Source organism: Macaca nemestrina, chromosome 7, assembly GCF_043159975.1.
Source record: "Macaca nemestrina isolate mMacNem1 chromosome 7, mMacNem.hap1, whole genome shotgun sequence".
NCBI lineage: Eukaryota > Metazoa > Chordata > Mammalia > Primates > Cercopithecidae > Macaca > Macaca nemestrina.
In genome coordinates, this window is record NC_092131.1 from 40536192 (window position 1) to 40545844 (window position 9653).

General features: G+C 46.9%; 1 long non-coding RNA gene across 1 annotated transcript; it reads right to left on the reverse strand.

Moving 5' to 3' along the window:
* Nucleotides 1-258: 258 nt before the first annotated feature.
* LOC105472861 (uncharacterized) lies at nt 259-2410 on the reverse strand. Its single transcript, XR_981882.3, has 3 exons — nt 2260-2410; nt 1733-1891; nt 259-490 (listed from the first exon to the last, which is right to left on the reverse strand). It is a non-coding gene; the product is annotated as an uncharacterized lncRNA (long non-coding RNA).
* Between the last annotated feature and the right edge of the window lie 7243 nt (nt 2411-9653).

A 9653-nucleotide genomic window follows, 5' to 3' on the forward strand; every position in this document is an offset into this window, starting at 1 on the left:
AGAGAGAGAGAAGAGGAAGAGAGGCCTGAGCTAGCACATTAGCATGCCCAGCCCGTCAGCATGTGATGCCCTGCACCACCTCAGGACTCTGCAGAGAGTTCCCACCAGCAAGAAGGCCCTCACTAGATGCACCCCCTGGACCTTGGACTTCTCAACTCCATAACAGCACAAAATAAATCCCTTTTCTTTATAAATTACCCAGTTTCAGATATTCTGTTATAAGCAACAAAACACGGACCAAGACACTGCCTGTAGGGTTTGGTGTTCTCTCTGCTGTCATCATTATTCCTTCTTCTCACTTCTATGCATGAACAGGTCTGTTACCTGAAACATTCTTTAGTCCTCCAAATGTTCTCATGGTCTGTGGTTTGCGTAGAGTCTAGTGGCTCTCGAACTTTCAGTGGGGTTTCATAAACTGACCTTCTTGATAAAATGAATATTCTCAGGCTTTCATCAGCGATTCTTCTCTGATATAGACAGTCCTTAGGCCCTGTTTTAAGAAACATTGATTTAGAAATCACTGTGCAAGTGGTTAGTTTTTATTTTTTTCTATTCGAATAATACTGCAATGAACACTTTGTAGAAATGACTTTGTTCTGTTTTCTTTAGCTACTTCCTTTGAATTAGGATATGGAATCAGGATAGGAACTGTTTCGTAGGTTTTGCCAAATGAGTATCCAGGAAATTTGAACAATCAAACATTGTTTTATCATTTATATTAATTTTTTAAAACATTATAAAATTCACTCAAATTGCAAATTCAAGATGCATGGTGGGGTTGCCTATTTTTCTAAGTATGGTGTGTAAACTCTGCTCACTTCCTTCGAGTACTTATCAAAAAGGAGCAGGATACTGGCCTTTTATAGTTAGATCAGTTCTTTAGCTATTTTGGACAGAAAGCTTAATCTGCCACATATATTTCTCCCCCATCTGTGGCTTTCATTTTTGTGTTTGCTTTATTACTTTCTGTGGCACAAAAGGCTTTTAAAAACACATTTAGATTCATCCATCCTGTCTCCGATATCTAATTTCGTCAATAGTCAAAATGTTTTCTTCTCATTACAGTGGAAAAACATTGCTTTTCCATTTCCTCCGGCTTTTTAAGACCCACTTAGATGGTATTTGTTAAACAGTGATTCTTTCTTGTAGCATTGTGTTGAAGCTTATTCATCTTATATCAAGTCCTTAAACAGCTTGAATCTGTTTCTGTAGAGTATGTCTATTCTATTACCCTGGCCAACTTTTCTTGTCTTTACCCCAATGAAATATAGTGATGACTGATTTTTTTTAAGTTCACCCTCCTCCTCTTTTTTCCCCCACAAAATTTTTTTTTGATATTTTGTCCATTCATACTCCAGATGAGTTTTAATGAGTTTTCTGTTGTTGTTGTTGAATTATAGGATGCATCTCATTTGTCTTTAATTTATATTCCATTTTAGTTTTAACTATATAGACTTCACAATTAGGATCAAAGTACATCTCTGTATTCACTCATGTTTTCCTTTATACCTCCAACTTTAAAATTTTCTTTGAAAAAAATCATTTATTCCAAGTTAAATTAATTCTGAACCACTTACTTTTTGTGTGTGATTAAGCCATCTTTCTCCCTCCCTTTTCTCTTCAACCTCTATCCTACTCTTACTCTTATTCTCATGCTCACTAAAATACAAGTATTTTGATCCCAAACCATGCAGCTACCATGGTATATACTTCCACCCTCCAGGCCCAGCACCTGTTTCTGAGTGTCTGCCAGCAGCCATCCTTCAGTTCTGAGGATACCTCCATGTGCCTTGCTCCCTTTTTCTGGCCCTCCTTGTAAGATGGGCATCAACTTCCTGAGTTGGGACATGGCTGGTTAAGGAAGAATCAGAATGTTCTAATAGTGCCATCCCTATTTATTGAACAAAACAGAAAAATAGAGAGGACTAGGTTGAATGGTGTCTCCTGAACATTGAAGCTCACCAAGAAGCTCAGAATGTGACGTTATGTGGAAGCAGCTTATCTGCAGACATAATTACTTAAAATGAGGTCATACCTAGATGAGGGTGGGAGGCCCTAAATTGAATGACTGGGAACTTTATAAAAGAGAAAACAAAGACACACAGACAGGGAAAATACCATGCGACCACAAAGACAGAGATTGGAGTGATGCCCCTACAAACCCAGGAACACCCAGGGTTGCTGGTGACCACCACAAGGCAGCAGAGAAGCCCGAGATTCTCCCTCAGAGCTTCCAGAAGGAACCAACTCTGCCAACACCTTGGTTTTGGACTTCTGTCCTCCTGAACTGTGTTGATTTCAGCCCTGCAGTTTGTGGCAATTTGTCATGGCAGCCCTAGAACACTAGGCTCTTCGCATAGTCTCTCCTGAGAGCTTGCCCGCTGCTGACTTTTATTTATTTATTTATTTATTTATTTATTTATTTATTTATTTTTTGAGACGGAGTCTCGCTCTGTCACCCAGGCTGGAGTGCGGTGGCCGGATCTCTGCTCACTGCAAGCTCCGCCTCCCGGGTTTACGCCATTCTCCTGGCTCAGCCTCCCGAGTAGCTGGGACTACAGGCGCCCGCCACCTCGCCCGGCTAGTTTTTTGTACTTTTTAGTAGAGACGGGGTTTCACCGTGTTAGCCAGGATGGTCTCGATCTCCTGACCTCGTGATCCGCCCGTCTCGGCCTCCCAAAGTGCTGGGATTACAGGCTTGAGCCACCGCGCCCGGCCCGCTGCTGACTTTTAAAGGTACGATGCTCTAAAACACAGAAGAGAGGTGTCCTTGTAAACGTGTCTCAGAGCAGAGAATGAACAGTCCATTCTGGAATGTAAATACTCAAAGATATTTTTCTCTTTCCTGACCAATCACAAGTCTCTCTTTGTAGAAGGCCAACTATTTATGGCACGTTCCAGGTTCTAAGAACCAGGGCTCTTTTGCTAAGGAAGGCAGTGTGGTGTAATTCGAAGGCTTCACAAGTTGGGCTCTGACCACCAGGGTCTAAATCTTGGTTCTGCCATTCTTTAGATGCCTAACTCTGGGTAGGTCATTTAACCTCTTGGAGCTGGACTTCCCATCTGTAAATGGAGACAATAATGATTCAGGGCCAACATATCTTAGGGAGCTGTTGCTGGGATCCAACAAGATAATTTATGAGCACACATTCTTTAAGCTGGAAAGCACTGGGCAGATGTTACCAATCCATAGTGGCTGCCTGTGGGGTGGGAGAGACACACTTCTCACTATATTCCATTTTGTTCCATGTGACATTTTCATGTACATATTGAAAAGAGGACGTTAAAAAAATGTAAGGGTAATCACTGTGAGCACAACATGAACACATTAAATAAAGGTGTACGCTTTTTCTCCTATTAAAAAATTTTAATATGCAAAATGAAGAAGAAAAAGTAGATAAAATTGTGCTCCAGTTCCAAGCTCACCCAAAAATGACATCTAGAGTATGGGCACTGACTGCCCCCTGCGGAAACCTCTGTTCCCTTCCCCCACCCCAGTTCCTGTGTGGGAGCTTCTGGGACACAACCCAGCTCATATTTCCCCAACCTTTTTTGCCGCTGTTTTGGTCTGCTGCTGCTGCTGCTGCTGCTGTTATTGTTGAGATGGGGTCTCACTCTGTCACTCCAGCTGGAGTGCAATGGTGGCATCTCGGCTCACTGCAGCCTCGACCTCCTGGGCTCCAGTGATCCTCCCACCTCAGCCTCCAGAGTAGCTGGGACCACATATGTGAGCCACAACACTGGGCTAATTTTTAAAATGTTTTTGATATTGCCCAGGCAGGTCTCAAACCCCTGGGCTCAAGTGATTCTCCTACTTTGGCCTCCCAAAATGCCGGGATTACACTGATCTTTTTTTTTTTTTTGAGACAGAGTCTCACTCTGTTGCCCAGGCTGGAGTGCAGTGGCATGATCTCGGCTCACTGCAACCTCTGCCTCCCAGGTTCAAGCAGTTCTCCTGCCTCAGCCTCCCCAGTAGCTGGGATCACAGGCACGCACCACCACGCCCAGTGAATTTTTGTATTTTCAGTAGAGATGGGGTTTCACTATGTTGTCAGGCTGGTCTCTAACTCCTGACTTGGTGATCCACTCACCTTGGCCTCCCAAAGTGCTGGGATTACAGACATGAACCACCACGTCTTGCCTACACTGAACCTTTTTTTTTTCTTTTTTTGAGACGGAGTCTCGCTCTGTCGCCCAGGCTGGAGTTCTGTGGCAATCTCGGCTCACTGCAAGCTCCACCTCCCAGCACTGAACCTTTTTATCTGCTTTTGTTAGTCCAGATTTGGTGAACTAGAATTAGCTGTTCATGCCTGCCATGGATTTCCCATGGTTTGATTTATCTTTCTGAAATCTAGAGAGAATAGGGATCCTCTTGCCAGGTTGCTGGGGCACCTATAGGATTGTATATAAACACAAAGGCATATTTGGGAAGCTGGTGCCCCCACCCCCAGCCCTGCATGCTTTGAGGCCTTATGCTCAGACCAAAGGCACAGCAAGAAGGGACTGCTTTGATCACAGAATCCTCAGGGAATCAGAATGGGACGTTAAGCTTTGTAGTCCACTTAATGAGGCGCTCTCTGCCCCTCAGTGATGAGCAGGCCCTCCAAAGTCCTGAGGTCTCTGGGCCTTTCATCAAGTCAATGTCCTGGGGCAGTGCCTGATATTGCATCAGTCACTCACTGCCCAGCCCCTCCTCCAAGACTCCATTCCACAGGCCCCGCTGCCACCTGCCTCCTCCAAATCTTATCCCCGTGATGCCATCGACACCAGTTGATGTGACACTCCACTCGGTCACCACTCTGCCAGTTGAGAAAGCCTCCTGCTTCTTCTTTCCTTGGGATGGAGGGCTTATAGCAAAGTCCCTTCTGCTTTATCATGCAGCCCTCCCCTTGAGAGCACCCAAGCATTCCAGGGGATCAGGCATGGGTCCGGCACAGGCTTGCACAGGAACCAGAGCCACTTTGTCCACTAGGCCTGGATCCTTCCTCACTTACAGTGGGTGATTTTCCTCCCTGGGCCCGTATGTTATTCCCTATAATCTGCCCTTCCCAGCACAACTCTCTATAGACGAACCTGAATTGTATACAGGGTTCAAGTTCTGTCCTAGGGAAATCTGGGTCCATGTCATCCAAGCTCTGTGGTTTTGTGGAGGGGACTGGAATGTATGATTGTGGCCTGTCTCCATGTCCTATCGTACCTGTGCCTCAGTTCCAACCAAGTCATAGCCAGGTTCGGGCTCCTTTCACAGGAGTTTTATCAGAGTGCTTGCGATTCCCTTGTGTGCCTTAATCATTAAGAGCAGCGACTTTGGAGTCAAAGACAAACCTGGGAGCCATCCTGCTCCACAGTTTATAAGCCATGTGATCCTGAGGAAGTTACTTAATCTCTTGGAATCTCAGTTTCTTCATTTGTAAAATGAGGAAAGTAACAGAGCTTTTAAAGCTGTTACTTATAGTGCTGTTGAAAAAATTGACCGAGATAATGCATCTAAGTACCAGCTTGGTGCTGGTACTGTATCTGGCATGTGGTAAAACCTTAAGGAATGTTAGTCATCATTTTTGTTGTTGTTGTTTGTTTAGTTTGTTTTGAGATGCAGTCTTGCTCTGTCACCCAGGCTGGAGTGCAATGGTGCATTCTCAACTCACTGCAAACTCTGCCTCCCAGGTTCAAGTGATTCTCCTGCCTCAGCCTCCCGAGTAGCTGGGATACAGGCACCCGCTATCATACCTGGACAACTTTTGTATTTTTAGTAGAGATGGGGTTCACCATGTTGGCCAGGCTTGTCTCAAACTCCTGACCTCAAATGATCCACTTGCGGCAGGGCACAGTGGCTCACGCCATGAGCCACTTTGGGAGGCCGAGGCAGGCGAATCATGAGGTCAGGAGTTCGAGACGAGCCTAGCCAACATGGTGAAACCCCATCTCTACTAAAAATACAAAAATTGGCTGGGCATGGTGGCGGGTCCCTGTAATCCCAGCTACTCGGGAGGCTAAGGCAGAAGAATCACTTGAACCCAGGAGGCGGAGGTTGCAGTGAGCCAAGATCACGCCACTGCACTCCAGCCTGGGCAACAGTGCGAGGCTGTCTCAGGAAAAAAAAAAAAAAAAAATTGTCCACTTGCCTCAGCCTCCCAAAGTGCTGGGATTATAGGCATGAGCCACCACACTGGGCCTCATCATTGTTATTGTTATTAACACAATGATCCCATTTTAGTCATGGCTTCAGTCCAACTGAGCTTTGTGAATTTGAGCAAGTTATTTCATCTCTGTGGGCTCTTATTTTGTATAAGACAAGAGAAAATAGGTCTTGAGGATTCACATTCCTTCTGACTCTGCCAGGATCCTGCTCTCATTTAACTCTAATGGGAAAATGCCACCTGCAATGGGGACCAACACCAGCTAATCAGATGAGGTGATGCTGCTTACAGAGAGTAATAAGAGAGGCTGCAGTAAGTCCACCTGGCTCCTCCAAACCAACGCCTGCCTCTCTCTCCAGCAAGCCCCCTACAGCCCGGAGCAGCAGTGGGGAGAGCTTCAGGAGCAGCCGGCAGATGATAACTAATACTAAAGGAAGGAGACCAGGCCTTCAAGCCTGAGGTTGCAAGGAAGGGGCAGTGTTGAGTAGGGTGAGGGTCGGTCTTGAGTTCTGGTGAGGGAAGAGCTGGTGAGGACAGACTGACAATGCAGTTTCACCCTCTCTGTGCAGAGGCAGTGCGTGTGCTGGTGAGAAACCTGGCCAAGGAGTCAGATGGCCTGAGTTTGAATCTTGGCTCTTCCACGTACCAGCTGTGTGACTTGGACAAGTACTTAACTTTCTGGGCCTCAAATTCCTCCTTTGTGAAACAAGGTAACGCAACAGTAATGGTTCTCCCCTACTGTATAGTTAAGATTAAATGTGTATAAGCACTTGGAAAAGTGCTAGGCATATAAGTGCTGTAAGTATTAGCTGTGAATATTATTCCAATCTTGGGGAGCAGGATAGCGCTCTGGGCTGGTGCACCAAGAGCGTCCTTGCGTGTGGGCGTGGGTTGGCCCTCTGATGCTACACTGGAAGCAGTCAGAGGTGTGCCCAGCTGAACATGGGGGTCTGGGGCATAGGTGGAGGCTAAAAAGGCATTGTCAGCCGGGCACGGTGGCTCATTCCTGTAATTCCAGCACTTTGGGAGGCTGAGGCGGGTGGATCGCTTGAGGTCAGGTGTTCGACACCAGCCTGGCTAACATGGCAAAATCCCAACTCTACTAAAATACAAAAATTAGCTGGGTGTGGTGGCGGGTGCCTGTAATCCCAGCTACTCAGGAGGCTGAGGCAGGAGAATCACTTGAACCCGGGAGGTGGAGGTTGCAGTGAGCCAGGATCGCACCACTGTGCTCCAGCCTGGGCTGCAGAGTGAGACTGTTTCAAAAAAAAGAAAAAAAAAAAAAAAAGACATTGTCGAGCTCCTGTAAAACATCCCTGGCTGTCTCCGAAATGAGTGCGAGTGGCTTTTCGGAATGGTCTCATGACAGTGCCAGAACATGCTAGAAAAGCACAGTGCCTTACAGTTGCTATCACCCCCAGTGCAGGGGGCCTGAGGAGACTCTTACACATCCTTAAAAGAAACCAAATCTCCTAAGTGTAAGTGTCCCCGAAAGGGCTAAAAGCTAAACTGTTGTCTGCCATTATTAGCTCCTTAGAGTAAATGAGTTTCTCAGAGTAGGTGGTATTTTAGCGGAGCCCAGGGAATAAGAACTGAAAATGAATGGCGACGTTAAATCTTAAGGCGGAGAAGCGGGAAGGTAGAGCCCTGGGAAGGGCTCCTGGGAAGCGGGTGGGTAGAGCCCTGGGCTGCAGACCTGGGGTTCCATCTGAGTGTGTTTGCGGCAGGGTGTAGGGATTCCAGAGAACAACGAGGGAAGCCCCTGACAAAGGTGGCCTGCTTCAACTTCGCACTGGAACCCAGGGCCCGCCGATGGCCACGTGTCCATGGCCACAGCCAGCCAGGGCTGCCCTCTTATACCCTCTCCCTTTGTAAACCAAGGACCCTTCCCTGTCCAGGACCTTTTCAACAATGCGAGATTCGGCCGCCCTCTAGTGGCAACTGGGCAAAAGTTTTTCTCTTAAAATTGTCGACAACAGGATGATTTTATAATGGCATTTGGATAGTGCTTTACAGTTAACGGGACTGTCACAAATATTACAGTGTTTTCTACTGGAGTACGCCACCCACATCCCCATAGTCATCAGCTGCCTGAAGCATCCCTCCCTCTCCCGCATGACACAATACACCCTGGCTACCTCCAACACTCGAGCTTTCCCATTGCTTCGGCTTATCTAGTTTCTCCCAGTGGGCAGAGGAAAGAGTCCTGGAGCCTGCAGAAGCCTGGGGAGGACTGGGTGACTTCTGACTCCTCTGCTCCCGAGCTATAAGCCCTAGGAATCTGCAGACGTTGTCTCTTAAAACTGGACATTAGGCCAGGCACGGTAGCTCATATTTGTAATCCCAGCACTTTGCAAGGCCGAGCTGGGTGGATCACCTGAGGTCACGAGTTCGAGACCAGCCTGCCCAACATGGAGAAACCCCGTCTCTACTAAAAATACAAAACTTGGCTGGGTGTGGTGGCAGCCGCCTGTAATCCCAGCTACTCAGGAGGCTGAGGCAGGAGATTCACTTAAATCCAGGAGGCAGAGGTTGCGGTGAGCCAAGATCATGCCATTGCATTCCAGCCTGGGCAACAAGAGTGAAACTCTGTCTCAAAAAAAAACAAAACAAGGCCAGGCGCAGTGGCTTGTGCTTGTAATCCCAGCACTTTGGGAGGCTGAGGTGGGCGGATCACGAGGTCAGGAGATCAAGACCATCCTGGCTAACACGATGAAACCCCATCTCTACTAAAAAGAAAACACAAAAAATTAGCTGGGCATGGTGGCAGGCGCCTGTAGTCCCACCTACTCAGGAAGCTGAGGCAGGAGAATGGTGTGAACCCGGGAGGCGGAGCTTGCAGTGAGCCGAGATTGTGCCACTGCACTCCAGCCTGGGCAACAGAGCCAGAATCTGTCTCGAAAAATTAAAAAAAAAAAAAAAACGGACATTATCCACACTATCTCCCGAACCCGGCAGCCTACTGTTTCACAGTCTGCTGCTGCTGATGGCAATCGCACCGGCCACTTGTGTTTTTTTGTTTGTTTGTTTTTTGTTTTTTTTCTTTAATTTTTTTTGAAATAGTTAAGAGATTTTATTCTAATAGCTATAATTACAGTGCTTGTTTGTCGAAATGAAAACTGAAAACAAGTATACAAAACAGTTGATTACTAATCATGTATTGAAAGCAGTAAGAGGTTCCATGACACCAAATAGACCAGTTCTGAGGTTTCCTCAAGATAAATTTTACAGCTCCAGCTTCTTCAGTGTTTATCAAAATACAAAAGAAAAAAGTAGAGGTTGCCTTTTTCTATGGCAAATCGGACCCTTGCAGGCTGAGGGAGAGAAAGCTACATCACACACAGAGGTGGGGTGCTCCCGAGGGGCTGTGGGTCTAGGTGGACCGCCTGCCCAGCTTGAACGCGCTCCCACTGGTGAGGCCCCAGACATCCTGCCAAAGTGTCTGAGCGAGCATGAGTGTTGGGGATGACGGACTCACTGTGGCCACACGGTGACCGAGGGATAGATGGGGCCCTG